This window comes from Leptodactylus fuscus, chromosome 1 (genome assembly GCF_031893055.1).
Source record: "Leptodactylus fuscus isolate aLepFus1 chromosome 1, aLepFus1.hap2, whole genome shotgun sequence".
Lineage (NCBI taxonomy): Eukaryota > Metazoa > Chordata > Amphibia > Anura > Leptodactylidae > Leptodactylus > Leptodactylus fuscus.
In genome coordinates this window covers 95112106-95125973 of record NC_134265.1, presented here as the reverse complement: position 1 = coordinate 95125973, position 13868 = coordinate 95112106, and the positions used below count along the sequence as shown (strand labels likewise).

At 52.1% G+C, this 13868-nt stretch overlaps 15 non-coding genes and 2 pseudogenes across 15 annotated transcripts in view; all 17 read left to right on the top strand.

Annotated features, from left to right (window-relative positions):
* Positions 1-117, top strand: part of LOC142189753 (5S ribosomal RNA) — a 119-nt gene extending 2 nt beyond the window's left edge. The window contains exon 1 of the ribosomal RNA XR_012713709.1: positions 1-117. This exon is cut by the window's left edge and continues 2 nt beyond it. This is a non-coding gene — a ribosomal RNA (5S ribosomal RNA).
* A 714-nt stretch (positions 118-831) lies between these two features.
* LOC142189741 (5S ribosomal RNA) lies at positions 832-950 on the top strand. The gene has a single exon (XR_012713698.1). It is a non-coding gene; the product is annotated as a 5S ribosomal RNA (ribosomal RNA).
* Positions 951-1664: 714 nt separating this feature from the next.
* LOC142189730 (5S ribosomal RNA) lies at positions 1665-1783 on the top strand. Its single transcript, XR_012713687.1, has one exon. It is a non-coding gene; the product is annotated as a 5S ribosomal RNA (ribosomal RNA).
* A 714-nt stretch (positions 1784-2497) lies between these two features.
* LOC142189998 (5S ribosomal RNA) lies at positions 2498-2616 on the top strand. Its single transcript, XR_012713939.1, has one exon. It is a non-coding gene; the product is annotated as a 5S ribosomal RNA (ribosomal RNA).
* Positions 2617-3330: 714 nt separating this feature from the next.
* LOC142189719 (5S ribosomal RNA) lies at positions 3331-3449 on the top strand. Its single transcript, XR_012713676.1, has one exon. It is a non-coding gene; the product is annotated as a 5S ribosomal RNA (ribosomal RNA).
* Positions 3450-4163: 714 nt separating this feature from the next.
* Positions 4164-4282, top strand: LOC142189707 (5S ribosomal RNA). The gene has a single exon (XR_012713665.1). It is a non-coding gene; the product is annotated as a 5S ribosomal RNA (ribosomal RNA).
* Positions 4283-4996: 714 nt separating this feature from the next.
* Positions 4997-5115, top strand: LOC142189694 (5S ribosomal RNA). Its single transcript, XR_012713653.1, has one exon. It is a non-coding gene; the product is annotated as a 5S ribosomal RNA (ribosomal RNA).
* A 714-nt stretch (positions 5116-5829) lies between these two features.
* Positions 5830-5948, top strand: LOC142189850 (5S ribosomal RNA). The gene has a single exon (XR_012713800.1). It is a non-coding gene; the product is annotated as a 5S ribosomal RNA (ribosomal RNA).
* A 715-nt stretch (positions 5949-6663) lies between these two features.
* LOC142189831 (5S ribosomal RNA) lies at positions 6664-6782 on the top strand. The gene has a single exon (XR_012713782.1). It is a non-coding gene; the product is annotated as a 5S ribosomal RNA (ribosomal RNA).
* A 714-nt stretch (positions 6783-7496) lies between these two features.
* LOC142189682 (5S ribosomal RNA) lies at positions 7497-7615 on the top strand. Its single transcript, XR_012713642.1, has one exon. It is a non-coding gene; the product is annotated as a 5S ribosomal RNA (ribosomal RNA).
* Positions 7616-8329: 714 nt separating this feature from the next.
* LOC142189747 (5S ribosomal RNA) lies at positions 8330-8448 on the top strand. The gene has a single exon (XR_012713703.1). It is a non-coding gene; the product is annotated as a 5S ribosomal RNA (ribosomal RNA).
* Positions 8449-9162: 714 nt separating this feature from the next.
* LOC142190351 (5S ribosomal RNA) lies at positions 9163-9271 on the top strand (annotated as a pseudogene).
* A 714-nt stretch (positions 9272-9985) lies between these two features.
* Positions 9986-10104, top strand: LOC142189671 (5S ribosomal RNA). Its single transcript, XR_012713631.1, has one exon. It is a non-coding gene; the product is annotated as a 5S ribosomal RNA (ribosomal RNA).
* Positions 10105-10818: 714 nt separating this feature from the next.
* LOC142189659 (5S ribosomal RNA) lies at positions 10819-10937 on the top strand. The gene has a single exon (XR_012713620.1). It is a non-coding gene; the product is annotated as a 5S ribosomal RNA (ribosomal RNA).
* Positions 10938-11652: 715 nt separating this feature from the next.
* LOC142190105 (5S ribosomal RNA) lies at positions 11653-11771 on the top strand. The gene has a single exon (XR_012714039.1). It is a non-coding gene; the product is annotated as a 5S ribosomal RNA (ribosomal RNA).
* A 714-nt stretch (positions 11772-12485) lies between these two features.
* LOC142190543 (5S ribosomal RNA) lies at positions 12486-12594 on the top strand (annotated as a pseudogene).
* Positions 12595-13308: 714 nt separating this feature from the next.
* Positions 13309-13427, top strand: LOC142190015 (5S ribosomal RNA). The gene has a single exon (XR_012713955.1). It is a non-coding gene; the product is annotated as a 5S ribosomal RNA (ribosomal RNA).
* The last annotated feature ends 441 nt before the right edge of the window (positions 13428-13868 follow it).

Here is a 13868-nt window from a genome sequence, read left to right as displayed (position 1 = left end):
CTACGGCCACACCACCCTGAACACGCCCGATCTCGTCTGATCTCGGAAGCTAAGCAGGGTCGGGCCTGGTTAGTACTTGGATGGGAGACCGCCTGGGAATACCAGGTGCTGTAGGCTTTTGCTTTTCCTCACTTCCACCAGCAGGGGTCACTCTCCTCTATGCCATTTTTACATTCACTTTTTACACTGCACACTTGCTTCTTTTACATTCGCTTTCTCTCTTGCACTCTTTAGGCCTTGCAAAATCCTAGTATTCTCAGTCTTACCGCTATCACTCTTAGCAGCCGCAGCGGGCGTGGTGGCCACCAGCGTTGTGGCTTTTTACTTTTAATAATAGCAGGCTTCATTTCCATAGTATCTGGGCCTCCCGCCGGGCTGGAAGCCATAGCTAGTAACCTGCAGACCAATTTACAGGGCAACACAGGCTGAACATCTTTGCAGACAACGTGCCCTAAGAAAAGAGAAGCTGACTGAAAAGCAGCTTCGCTTCCAGGCACGGGCAACCATCTCAACTTCTTCCTTAGCCGACTCCTGGACAATGGGCTCTGGTCCAGCTTGCTCTTTCTTTCACCCCCGGGATGGTTTCTTAGCCCTGCGCAGACCTTGCGCCCAGCCCTTTTGAAAGAGGGCGGCTGCGGCCTGTGACTGGTTGCTGAACAACACCTGTGGGTATAAGGGCCGCCCCCAGCTCTTGCACTGCTCCTGTTGGAGTATGAAGTTCCCTTAAGAGAAGGCAAAAAGTGAAGAAAAAGGTCTAGCGTGAAGTAGTGCAAAGAGCTGCCAGCAGCCAGGCTGCAAAGTAGAAGAGGAGTAAGTGAGAAGCCTGTCTCCGCCTACGGCCACACCACCCTGAACACGCCCGATCTCGTCTGATCTCGGAAGCTAAGCAGGGTCGGGCCTGGTTAGTACTTGGATGGGAGACCGCCTGGGAATACCAGGTGCTGTAGGCTTTTGCTTTTCCTCACTTCCACCAGCAGGGGTCACTCTCCTCTATGCCATTTTTACATTCACTTTTTACACTGCACACTTGCTTCTTTTACATTCGCTTTCTCTCTTGCACTCTTTAGGCCTTGCAAAATCCTAGTATTCTCAGTCTTACCGCTATCACTCTTAGCAGCCGCAGCGGGCGTGGTGGCCACCAGCGTTGTGGCTTTTTACTTTTAATAATAGCAGGCTTCATTTCCATAGTATCTGGGCCTCCCGCCGGGCTGGAAGCCATAGCTAGTAACCTGCAGACCAATTTACAGGGCAACACAGGCTGAACATCTTTGCAGACAACGTGCCCTAAGAAAAGAGAAGCTGACTGAAAAGCAGCTTCGCTTCCAGGCACGGGCAACCATCTCAACTTCTTCCTTAGCCGACTCCTGGACAATGGGCTCTGGTCCAGCTTGCTCTTTCTTTCACCCCCGGGATGGTTTCTTAGCCCTGCGCAGACCTTGCGCCCAGCCCTTTTGAAAGAGGGCGGCTGCGGCCTGTGACTGGTTGCTGAACAACACCTGTGGGTATAAGGGCCGCCCCCAGCTCTTGCACTGCTCCTGTTGGAGTATGAAGTTCCCTTAAGAGAAGGCAAAAAGTGAAGAAAAAGGTCTAGCGTGAAGTAGTGCAAAGAGCTGCCAGCAGCCAGGCTGCAAAGTAGAAGAGGAGTAAGTGAGAAGCCTGTCTCCGCCTACGGCCACACCACCCTGAACACGCCCGATCTCGTCTGATCTCGGAAGCTAAGCAGGGTCGGGCCTGGTTAGTACTTGGATGGGAGACCGCCTGGGAATACCAGGTGCTGTAGGCTTTTGCTTTTCCTCACTTCCACCAGCAGGGGTCACTCTCCTCTATGCCATTTTTACATTCACTTTTTACACTGCACACTTGCTTCTTTTACATTCGCTTTCTCTCTTGCACTCTTTAGGCCTTGCAAAATCCTAGTATTCTCAGTCTTACCGCTATCACTCTTAGCAGCCGCAGCGGGCGTGGTGGCCACCAGCGTTGTGGCTTTTTACTTTTAATAATAGCAGGCTTCATTTCCATAGTATCTGGGCCTCCCGCCGGGCTGGAAGCCATAGCTAGTAACCTGCAGACCAATTTACAGGGCAACACAGGCTGAACATCTTTGCAGACAACGTGCCCTAAGAAAAGAGAAGCTGACTGAAAAGCAGCTTCGCTTCCAGGCACGGGCAACCATCTCAACTTCTTCCTTAGCCGACTCCTGGACAATGGGCTCTGGTCCAGCTTGCTCTTTCTTTCACCCCCGGGATGGTTTCTTAGCCCTGCGCAGACCTTGCGCCCAGCCCTTTTGAAAGAGGGCGGCTGCGGCCTGTGACTGGTTGCTGAACAACACCTGTGGGTATAAGGGCCGCCCCCAGCTCTTGCACTGCTCCTGTTGGAGTATGAAGTTCCCTTAAGAGAAGGCAAAAAGTGAAGAAAAAGGTCTAGCGTGAAGTAGTGCAAAGAGCTGCCAGCAGCCAGGCTGCAAAGTAGAAGAGGAGTAAGTGAGAAGCCTGTCTCCGCCTACGGCCACACCACCCTGAACACGCCCGATCTCGTCTGATCTCGGAAGCTAAGCAGGGTCGGGCCTGGTTAGTCCTTGGATGGGAGACCGCCTGGGAATACCAGGTGCTGTAGGCTTTTGCTTTTCCTCACTTCCACCAGCAGGGGTCACTCTCCTCTATGCCATTTTTACATTCACTTTTTACACTGCACACTTGCTTCTTTTACATTCGCTTTCTCTCTTGCACTCTTTAGGCCTTGCAAAATCCTAGTATTCTCAGTCTTACCGCTATCACTCTTAGCAGCCGCAGCGGGCGTGGTGGCCACCAGCGTTGTGGCTTTTTACTTTTAATAATAGCAGGCTTCATTTCCATAGTATCTGGGCCTCCCGCCGGGCTGGAAGCCATAGCTAGTAACCTGCAGACCAATTTACAGGGCAACACAGGCTGAACATCTTTGCAGACAACGTGCCCTAAGAAAAGAGAAGCTGACTGAAAAGCAGCTTCGCTTCCAGGCACGGGCAACCATCTCAACTTCTTCCTTAGCCGACTCCTGGACAATGGGCTCTGGTCCAGCTTGCTCTTTCTTTCACCCCCGGGATGGTTTCTTAGCCCTGCGCAGACCTTGCGCCCAGCCCTTTTGAAAGAGGGCGGCTGCGGCCTGTGACTGGTTGCTGAACAACACCTGTGGGTATAAGGGCCGCCCCCAGCTCTTGCACTGCTCCTGTTGGAGTATGAAGTTCCCTTAAGAGAAGGCAAAAAGTGAAGAAAAAGGTCTAGCGTGAAGTAGTGCAAAGGGCTGCCAGCAGCCAGGCTGCAAAGTAGAAGAGGAGTAAGTGAGAAGCCTGTCTCTGCCTACGGCCACACCACCCTGAACACGCCCGATCTCGTCTGATCTCGGAAGCTAAGCAGGGTCGGGCCTGGTTAGTACTTGGATGGGAGACCGCCTGGGAATACCAGGTGCTGTAGGCTTTTGCTTTTCCTCACTTCCACCAGCAGGGGTCACTCTCCTCTATGCCATTTTTACATTCACTTTTTACACTGCACACTTGCTTCTTTTACATTCGCTTTCTCTCTTGCACTCTTTAGGCCTTGCAAAATCCTAGTATTCTCAGTCTTACCGCTATCACTCTTAGCAGCCGCAGCGGGCGTGGTGGCCACCAGCGTTGTGGCTTTTTACTTTTAATAATAGCAGGCTTCATTTCCATAGTATCTGGGCCTCCCGCCGGGCTGGAAGCCATAGCTAGTAACCTGCAGACCAATTTACAGGGCAACACAGGCTGAACATCTTTGCAGACAACGTGCCCTAAGAAAAGAGAAGCTGACTGAAAAGCAGCTTCGCTTCCAGGCACGGGCAACCATCTCAACTTCTTCCTTAGCCGACTCCTGGACAATGGGCTCTGGTCCAGCTTGCTCTTTCTTTCACCCCCGGGATGGTTTCTTAGCCCTGCGCAGACCTTGCGCCCAGCCCTTTTGAAAGAGGGCGGCTGCGGCCTGTGACTGGTTGCTGAACAACACCTGTGGGTATAAGGGCCGCCCCCAGCTCTTGCACTGCTCCTGTTGGAGTATGAAGTTCCCTTAAGAGAAGGCAAAAAGTGAAGAAAAAGGTCTAGCGTGAAGTAGTGCAAAGGGCTGCCAGCAGCCAGGCTGCAAAGTAGAAGAGGAGTAAGTGAGAAGCCTGTCTCTGCCTACGGCCACACCACCCTGAACACGCCCGATCTCGTCTGATCTCGGAAGCTAAGCAGGGTCGGGCCTGGTTAGTACTTGGATGGGAGACCGCCTGGGAATACCAGGTGCTGTAGGCTTTTGCTTTTCCTCACTTCCACCAGCAGGGGTCACTCTCCTCTATGCCATTTTTACATTCACTTTTTACACTGCACACTTGCTTCTTTTACATTCGCTTTCTCTCTTGCACTCTTTAGGCCTTGCAAAATCCTAGTATTCTCAGTCTTACCGCTATCACTCTTAGCAGCCGCAGCGGGCGTGGTGGCCACCAGCGTTGTGGCTTTTTACTTTTAATAATAGCAGGCTTCATTTCCATAGTATCTGGGCCTCCCGCCGGGCTGGAAGCCATAGCTAGTAACCTGCAGACCAATTTACAGGGCAACACAGGCTGAACATCTTTGCAGACAACGTGCCCTAAGAAAAGAGAAGCTGACTGAAAAGCAGCTTCGCTTCCAGGCACGGGCAACCATCTCAACTTCTTCCTTAGCCGACTCCTGGACAATGGGCTCTGGTCCAGCTTGCTCTTTCTTTCACCCCCGGGATGGTTTCTTAGCCCTGCGCAGACCTTGCGCCCAGCCCTTTTGAAAGAGGGCGGCTGCGGCCTGTGACTGGTTGCTGAACAACACCTGTGGGTATAAGGGCCGCCCCCAGCTCTTGCACTGCTCCTGTTGGAGTATGAAGTTCCCTTAAGAGAAGGCAAAAAGTGAAGAAAAAGGTCTAGCGTGAAGTAGTGCAAAGAGCTGCCAGCAGCCAGGCTGCAAAGTAGAAGAGGAGTAAGTGAGAAGCCTGTCTCCGCCTACGGCCACACCACCCTGAACACGCCCGATCTCGTCTGATCTCGGAAGCTAAGCAGGGTCGGGCCTGGTTAGTACTTGGATGGGAGACCGCCTGGGAATACCAGGTGCTGTAGGCTTTTGCTTTTCCTCACTTCCACCAGCAGGGGTCACTCTCCTCTATGCCATTTTTACATTCACTTTTTACACTGCACACTTGCTTCTTTTACATTCGCTTTCTCTCTTGCACTCTTTAGGCCTTGCAAAATCCTAGTATTCTCAGTCTTACCGCTATCACTCTTAGCAGCCGCAGCGGGCGTGGTGGCCACCAGCGTTGTGGCTTTTTACTTTTAATAATAGCAGGCTTCATTTCCATAGTATCTGGGCCTCCCGCCGGGCTGGAAGCCATAGCTAGTAACCTGCAGACCAATTTACAGGGCAACACAGGCTGAACATCTTTGCAGACAACGTGCTCTAAGAAAAGAGAAGCTGACTGAAAAGCAGCTTCGCTTCCAGGCACGGGCAACCATCTCAACTTCTTCCTTAGCCGACTCCTGGACAATGGGCTCTGGTCCAGCTTGCTCTTTCTTTCACCCCGGGGATGGTTTCTTAGCCCTGCGCAGACCTTGCGCCCAGCCCTTTTGAAAGAGGGCGGCTGCGGCCTGTGACTGGTTGCTGAACAACACCTGTGGGTATAAGGGCCGCCCCCAGCTCTTGCACTGCTCCTGTTGGAGTATGAAGTTCCCTTAAGAGAAGGCAAAAAGTGAAGAAAAAGGTCTAGCGTGAAGTAGTGCAAAGGGCTGCCAGCAGCCAGGCTGCAAAGTAGAAGAGGAGTAAGTGAGAAGCCTGTCTCTGCCTATGGCCACACCACCCTGAACACGCCCGATCTCGTCTGATCTCGGAAGCTAAGCAGGGTCGGGCCTGGTTAGTACTTGAATGGGAGACCGCCTGGGAATACCAGGTGCTGTAGGCTTTTGCTTTTCCTCACTTCCACCAGCAGGGGTCACTCTCCTCTATGCCATTTTTACATTCACTTTTTACACTGCACACTTGCTTCTTTTACATTCGCTTTCTCTCTTGCACTCTTTAGGCCTTGCAAAATCCTAGTATTCTCAGTCTTACCGCTATCACTCTTAGCAGCCGCAGCGGGCGTGGTGGCCACCAGCGTTGTGGCTTTTTTCTTTTAATAATAGCAGGCTTCATTTCCATAGTATCTGGGCCTCCCGCCGGGCTGGAAGCCATAGCTAGTAACCTGCAGACCAATTTACAGGGCAACACAGGCTGAACATCTTTGCAGACAACGCGCCCTAAGAAAAGAGAAGCTGACTGAAAAGCAGCTTCGCTTCCAGGCACGGGCAACCATCTCAACTTCTTCCTTAGCCGACTACTGGACAATGGGCTCTGGTCCAGCTTGCTCTTTCTTTCACCCCCGGGATGGTTTCTTAGCCCTGCGCAGACCTTGCGCCCAGCCCTTTTGAAAGAGGGCGGCTGCGGCCTGTGACTGGTTGCTGAACAACACCTGTGGGTATAAGGGCCGCCCCCCAGCTCTTGCACTGCTCCTGTTGGAGTATGAAGTTCCCTTAAGAGAAGGCAAAAAGTGAAGAAGAAGGTCTAGCGTGAAGTAGTGCAAAGAGCTGCCAGCAGCCAGGCTGCAAAGTAGAAGAGGAGTAAGTGAGAAGCCTGTCTCTGCCTACGGCCACACCACCCTGAACACGCCCGATCTTGTCTGATCTCGGAAGCTAAGCAGGGTTGGGCCTGGTTAGTACTTGGATGGGAGACCGCCTGGGAATACCAGGTGCTGTAGGCTTTTGCTTTTCCTCACTTCCACCAGCAGGGGTCACTCTCCTCTATGCCATTTTTACATTCACTTTTTACACTGCACACTTGCTTCTTTTACATTCGCTTTCTCTCTTGCACTCTTTAGGCCTTGCAAAATCCTAGTATTCTCAGTCTTACCGCTATCACTCTTAGCAGCCGCAGCGGGCGTGGTGGCCACCAGCGTTGTGGCTTTTTACTTTTAATAATAGCAGGCTTCATTTCCATAGTATCTGGGCCTCCCGCCGGGCTGGAAGCCATAGCTAGTAACCTGCAGACCAATTTACAGGGCAACACAGGCTGAACATCTTTGCAGACAACGTGCCCTAAGAAAAGAGAAGCTGACTGAAAAGCAGCTTCGCTTCCAGGCACGGGCAACCATCTCAACTTCTTCCTTAGCCGACTCCTGGACAATGGGCTCTGGTCCAGCTTGCTCTTTCTTTCACCCCCGGGATGGTTTCTTAGCCCTGCGCAGACCTTGCGCCCAGCCCTTTTGAAAGAGGGCGGCTGCGGCCTGTGACTGGTTGCTGAACAACACCTGTGGGTATAAGGGCCGCCCCCAGCTCTTGCACTGCTCCTGTTGGAGTATGAAGTTCCCTTAAGAGTAGGCAAAAAGTGAAGAAAAAGGTCTAGCGTGAAGTAGTGCAAAGGGCTGCCAGCAGCCAGGCTGCAAAGTAGAAGAGGAGTAAGTGAGAAGCCTGTCTCTGCCTACGGCCACACCACCCTGAACACGCCCGATCTCGTCTGATCTCGGAAGCTAAGCAGGGTCGGGCCTGGTTAGTACTTGGATGGGAGACCGCCTGGGAATACCAGGTGCTGTAGGCTTTTGCTTTTCCTCACTTCCACCAGCAGGGGTCACTCTCCTCTATGCCATTTTTACATTCACTTTTTACACTGCACACTTGCTTCTTTTACATTCGCTTTCTCTCTTGCACTCTTTAGGCCTTGCAAAATCCTAGTATTCTCAGTCTTACCGCTATCACTCTTAGCAGCCGCAGCGGGCGTGGTGGCCACCAGCGTTGTGGCTTTTTACTTTTAATAATAGCAGGCTTCATTTCCATAGTATCTGGGCCTCCCGCCGGGCTGGAAGCCATAGCTAGTAACCTGCAGACCAATTTACAGGGCAACACAGGCTGAACATCTTTGCAGACAACGCGCCCTAAGAAAAGAGAAGCTGACTGAAAAGCAGCTTCGCTTCCAGGCACGGGCAACCATCTCAACTTCTTCCTTAGCCGACTACTGGACAATGGGCTCTGGTCCAGCTTGCTCTTTCTTTCACCCCCGGGATGGTTTCTTAGCCCTGCGCAGACCTTGCGCCCAGCCCTTTTGAAAGAGGGCGGCTGCGGCCTGTGACTGGTTGCTGAACAACACCTGTGGGTATAAGGGCCGCCCCCAGCTCTTGCACTGCTCCTGTTGGAGTATGAAGTTCCCTTAAGAGAAGGCAAAAAGTGAAGAAGAAGGTCTAGCGTGAAGTAGTGCAAAGAGCTGCCAGCAGCCAGGCTGCAAAGTAGAAGAGGAGTAAGTGAGAAGCCTGTCTCTGCCTACGGCCACACCACCCTGAACATGCCCGATCTCGTCTGATCTCGGAAGCTAAGCAGGGTCGGGCCTGGTTAGTACTTGGATGGGAGACCGCCTGGGAATACCAGGTGCTGTAGGCTTTTGCTTTTCCTCACTTCCACCAGCAGGGGTCACTCTCCTCTATGCCATTTTTACATTCACTTTTTACACTGCACACTTGCTTCTTTTACATTCGCTTTCTCTCTTGCACTCTTTAGGCCTTGCAAAATCCTAGTATTCTCAGTCTTACCGCTATCACTCTTAGCAGCCGCAGCGGGCGTGGTGGCCACCAGCGTTGTGGCTTTTTACTTTTAATAATAGCAGGCTTCATTTCCATAGTATCTGGGCCTCCCGCCGGGCTGGAAGCCATAGCTAGTAACCTGCAGACCAATTTACAGGGCAACACAGGCTGAACATCTTTGCAGACAAAGTGCCCTAAGAAAAGAGAAGCTGACTGAAAAGCAGCTTCGCTTCCAGGCACGGGCAACCATCTCAACTTCTTCCTCAGCCGACTCCTGGACAATGGGCTCTGGTCCAGCTTGCTCTTTCTTTCACCCCCGGGATGGTTTCTTAGCCCTGCGCAGACCTTGCGCCCAGCCCTTTTGAAAGAGGGCGGCTGCGGCCTGTGACTGGTTGCTGAACAACACCTGTGGGTATAAGGGCCGCCCCCAGCTCTTGCACTGCTCCTGTTGGAGTATGAAGTTCCCTTAAGAAAAGGCAAAAAGTGAAGAAAAAGGTCTAGCGTGAAGTAGTGCAAAGGGCTGCCAGCAGCCAGGCTGCAAAGTAGAAGAGGAGTAAGTGAGAAGCCTGTCTCTGCCTACGGCCACACCACCCTGAACACGCCTGATCTCGGAAGCTAAGCAGGGTCGGGCCTGGTTAGTACTTGGATGGGAGACCGCCTGGGAATACCAGGTGCTGTAGGCTTTTGCTTTTCCTCACTTCCACCAGCAGGGGTCACTCTCCTCTATGCCATTTTTACATTCACTTTTTACACTGCACACTTGCTTCTTTTACATTCGCTTTCTCTCTTGCACTCTTTAGGCCTTGCAAAATCCTAGTATTCTCAGTCTTACCGCTATCACTCTTAGCAGCCGCAGCGGGCGTGGTGGCCACCAGCGTTGTGGCTTTTTACTTTTAATAATAGCAGGCTTCATTTCCATAGTATCTGGGCCTCCCGCCGGGCTGGAAGCCATAGCTAGTAACCTGCAGACCAATTTACAGGGCAACACAGGCTGAACATCTTTGCAGACAACGCGCCCTAAGAAAAGAGAAGCTGACTGAAAAGCAGCTTCGCTTCCAGGCACGGGCAACCATCTCAACTTCTTCCTTAGCCGACTCCTGGACAATGGGCTCTGGTCCAGCTTGCTCTTTCTTTCACCCCCGGGATGGTTTCTTAGCCCTGCGCAGACCTTGCGCCCAGCCCTTTTGAAAGAGGGCGGCTGCGGCCTGTGACTGGTTGCTGAACAACACCTGTGGGTATAAGGGCCGCCCCCAGCTCTTGCACTGCTCCTGTTGGAGTATGAAGTTCCCTTAAGAGAAGGCAAAAAGTGAAGAAAAAGGTCTAGCGTGAAGTAGTGCAAAGAGCTGCCAGCAGCCAGGCTGCAAAGTAGAAGAGGAGTAAGTGAGAAGTTTGTCTCCGCCTACGGCCACACCACCCTGAACACGCCCGATCTCGTCTGATCTCGGAAGCTAAGCAGGGTCGGGCCTGGTTAGTACTTGGATGGGAGACCGCCTGGGAATACCAGGTGCTGTAGGCTTTTGCTTTTCCTCACTTCCACCAGCAGGGGTCACTCTCCTCTATGCCATTTTTACATTCACTTTTTACACTGCACACTTGCTTCTTTTACATTCGCTTTCTCTCTTGCACTCTTTAGGCCTTGCAAAATCCTAGTATTCTCAGTCTTACCGCTATCACTCTTAGCAGCCGCAGCGGGCGTGGTGGCCACCAGCGTTGTGGCTTTTTTCTTTTAATAATAGCAGGCTTCATTTCCATAGTATCTGGGCCTCCCGCCGGGCTGGAAGCCATAGCTAGTAACCTGCAGACCAATTTACAGGGCAACACAGGCTGAACATCTTTGCAGACAACGCGCCCTAAGAAAAGAGAAGCTGACTGAAAAGCAGCTTCGCTTCCAGGCACGGGCAACCATCTCAACTTCTTCCTTAGCCGACTACTGGACAATGGGCTCTGGTCCAGCTTGCTCTTTCTTTCACCCCCGGGATGGTTTCTTAGCCCTGCGCAGACCTTGCGCCCAGCCCTTTTGAAAGAGGGCGGCTCCGGCCTGTGACTGGTTGCTGAACAACACCTGTGGGTATAAGGGCTGCCCCCAGCTCTTGCACTGCTCCTGTTGGAGTATGAAGTTCCCTTAAGAGAAGGCAAAAAGTGAAGAAAAAGTTCTAGCGTGAAGTAGTGCAAAGGGCTGCCAGCAGCCAGGCTGCAAAGTAGAAGAGGAGTAAGTGAGAAGCCTGTCTCTGCCTACGGCCACACCACCCTGAACACGCCCGATCTCGTCTGATCTCGGAAGCTAAGCAGGGTCGGGCCTGGTTAGTACTTGGATGGGAGACCGCCTGGGAATACCAGGTGCTGTAGGCTTTTGCTTTTCCTCACTTCCACCAGCAGGGGTCACTCTCCTCTATGCCATTTTTACATTCACTTTTTACACTGCACACTTGCTTCTTTTACATTCGCTTTCTCTCTTGCACTCTTTAGGCCTTGCAAAATCCTAGTATTCTCAGTCTTACCGCTATCACTCTTAGCAGCCGCAGCGGGCGTGGTGGCCACCAGCGTTGTGGCTTTTTACTTTTAATAATAGCAGGCTTCATTTCCATAGTATCTGGGCCTCCCGCCGGGCTGGAAGCCATAGCTAGTAACCTGCAGACCAATTTACAGGGCAACACAGGCTGAACATCTTTGCAGACAACGCGCCCTAAGAAAAGAGAAGCTGACTGAAAAGCAGCTTCGCTTCCAGGCACGGGCAACCATCTCAACTTCTTCCTTAGCCGACTACTGGACAATGGGCTCTGGTCCAGCTTGCTCTTTCTTTCACCCCCGGGATGGTTTCTTAGCCCTGCGCAGACCTTGCGCCCAGCCCTTTTGAAAGAGGGCGGCTGCGGCCTGTGACTGGTTGCTGAACAACACCTGTGGGTATAAGGGCCGCCCCCCAGCTCTTGCACTGCTCCTGTTGGAGTATGAAGTTCCCTTAAGAGAAGGCAAAAAGTGAAGAAGAAGGTCTAGCGTGAAGTAGTGCAAAGAGCTGCCAGCAGCCAGGCTGCAAAGTAGAAGAGGAGTAAGTGAGAAGCCTGTCTCTGCCTACGGCCACACCACCCTGAACATGCCCGATCTCGTCTGATCTCGTAAGCTAAGCAGGGTTGGGCCTGGTTAGTACTTGGATGGGAGACCGCCTGGGAATACCAGGTGCTGTAGGCTTTTGCTTTTCCTCACTTCCACCAGCAGGGGTCACTCTCCTCTATGCCATTTTTACATTCACTTTTTACACTGCACACTTGCTTCTTTTACATTCGCTTTCTCTCTTGCACTCTTTAGGCCTTGCAAAATCCTAGTATTCTCAGTCTTACCGCTATCACTCTTAGCAGCCGCAGCGGGCGTGGTGGCCACCAGCGTTGTGGCTTTTTACTTTTAATAATAGCAGGCTTCATTTCCATAGTATCTGGGCCTCCCGCCGGGCTGGAAGCCATAGCTAGTAACCTGCAGACCAATTTACAGGGCAACACAGGCTGAACATCTTTGCAGACAACGTGCCCTAAGAAAAGAGAAGCTGACTGAAAAGCAGCTTCGCTTCCAGGCACGGGCAACCATCTCAACTTTTTCCTTAGCCGACTCCTGGACAATGGGCTCTGGTCCAGCTTGCTCTTTCTTTCACCCCCGGGATGGTTTCTTAGCCCTGCGCAGACCTTGCGCCCAGCCCTTTTGAAAGAGGGCGGCTGCGGCCTGTGACTGGTTGCTGAACAACACCTGTGGGTATAAGGGCCGCCCCCAGCTGTTGCACTGCTCCTGTTGGAGTATGAAGTTCCCTTAAGAGAAGGCAAAAAGTGAAGAAAAAGGTCTAGCGTGAAGTAGTGCAAAGGGCTGCCAGCAGCCAGGCTGCAAAATAGAAGAGGAGTAAGTGAGAAGCCTGTCTCTGCCTACGGCCACACCACCCTGAACACGCCCGATCTCGTAAGCTAAGCAGGGTCGGGCCTGGTTAGTACTTGTATGGGAGACCGCCTGGGAATACCAGGTGATGTAGGCTTTTGCTTTTCCTCACTTCCACCAGCAGGGGTCACTCTCCTCTATGCCATTTTTACATTCACTTTTTACACTGCACACTTGCTTCTTTTACATTCGCTTTCTCTCTTGCACTCTTTAGGCCTTGCAAAATCCTAGTATTCTCAGTCTTACCGCTATCACTCTTAGCAGCCGCAGCGGGCGTGGTGGCCACCAGCGTTGTGGCTTTTTACTTTTAATAATAGCAGGCTTCATTTCCATAGTATCTGGGCCTCCCGCCGGGCTGGAAGCCATAGCTAGTAACCTGCAGACCAATTTACAGGGCAACACAGGCTGAACATCTTTGCAGACAACGTGCCCTAAGAAAAGAGAAGCTGACTGAAAAGCAGCTTCGCTTCCAGGCACGGGCAACCATCTTAACTTCTTCCTTAGCCGACTCCTGGACAATGGGCTCTGGTCCAGCTTGCTCTTTCTTTCACCCCCGGGATGGTTTCTTAGCCCTGCGCAGACCTTGCGCCCAGCCCTTTTGAAAGAGGGCGGCTGCGGCCTGTGACTGGTTGCTGAACAACACCTGTGGGTATAAGGGCCGCCCCCAGCTCTTGCACTGCTCCTGTTGGAGTATGAAGTTCCCTTAAGAGAAGGCAAAAAGTGAAGAAAAAGGTCTAGCGTGAAGTAGTGCAAAGAGCTGCCAGCAGCCAGGCTGCAAAGTAGAAGAGGAGTAAGTGAGAAGCCTGTCTCTGCCTACGGCCACACCACCCTGAACACGCCCGATCTCGTCTGATCTCGGAAGCTAAGCAGGGTTGTGCCTGGTTAGTACTTGGATGGGAGACCGCCTGGGAATACCAGGTGCTGTAGGCTTTTGCTTTTCCTCACTTCCACCAGCAGGGGTCACTCTCCTCTGTGCCATTTTTACATTCACTTTTTACACTGCACACTTGCTTCTTTTACATTCGCTTTCTCTCTTGCACTCTTTAGGCCTTGCAAAATCCTAGTATTCTCAGTCTTACCGCTATCACTCTTAGCAGCCGCAGCGGGCGTGGTGGCCACCAGCATTGTGGCTTTTTACTTTTAATAATAGCAGGCTTCATTTCCATATTATCTGGGCCTCCAGCCGGGCTGGAAGCCATAGCTAGTAACCTGCAGACCAATTTACAGGGCAACACAGGCTGAACATCTTTGCAGACAACGCGCCCTAAGAAAAGAGAAGCTGACTGAAAAGCAGCTTCGCTTCCAGGCACGGGCAACCATCTCAACTTCTTCCTTAGCCGACTCCTGGACAATGGGCTCTGGTCCAGCTTG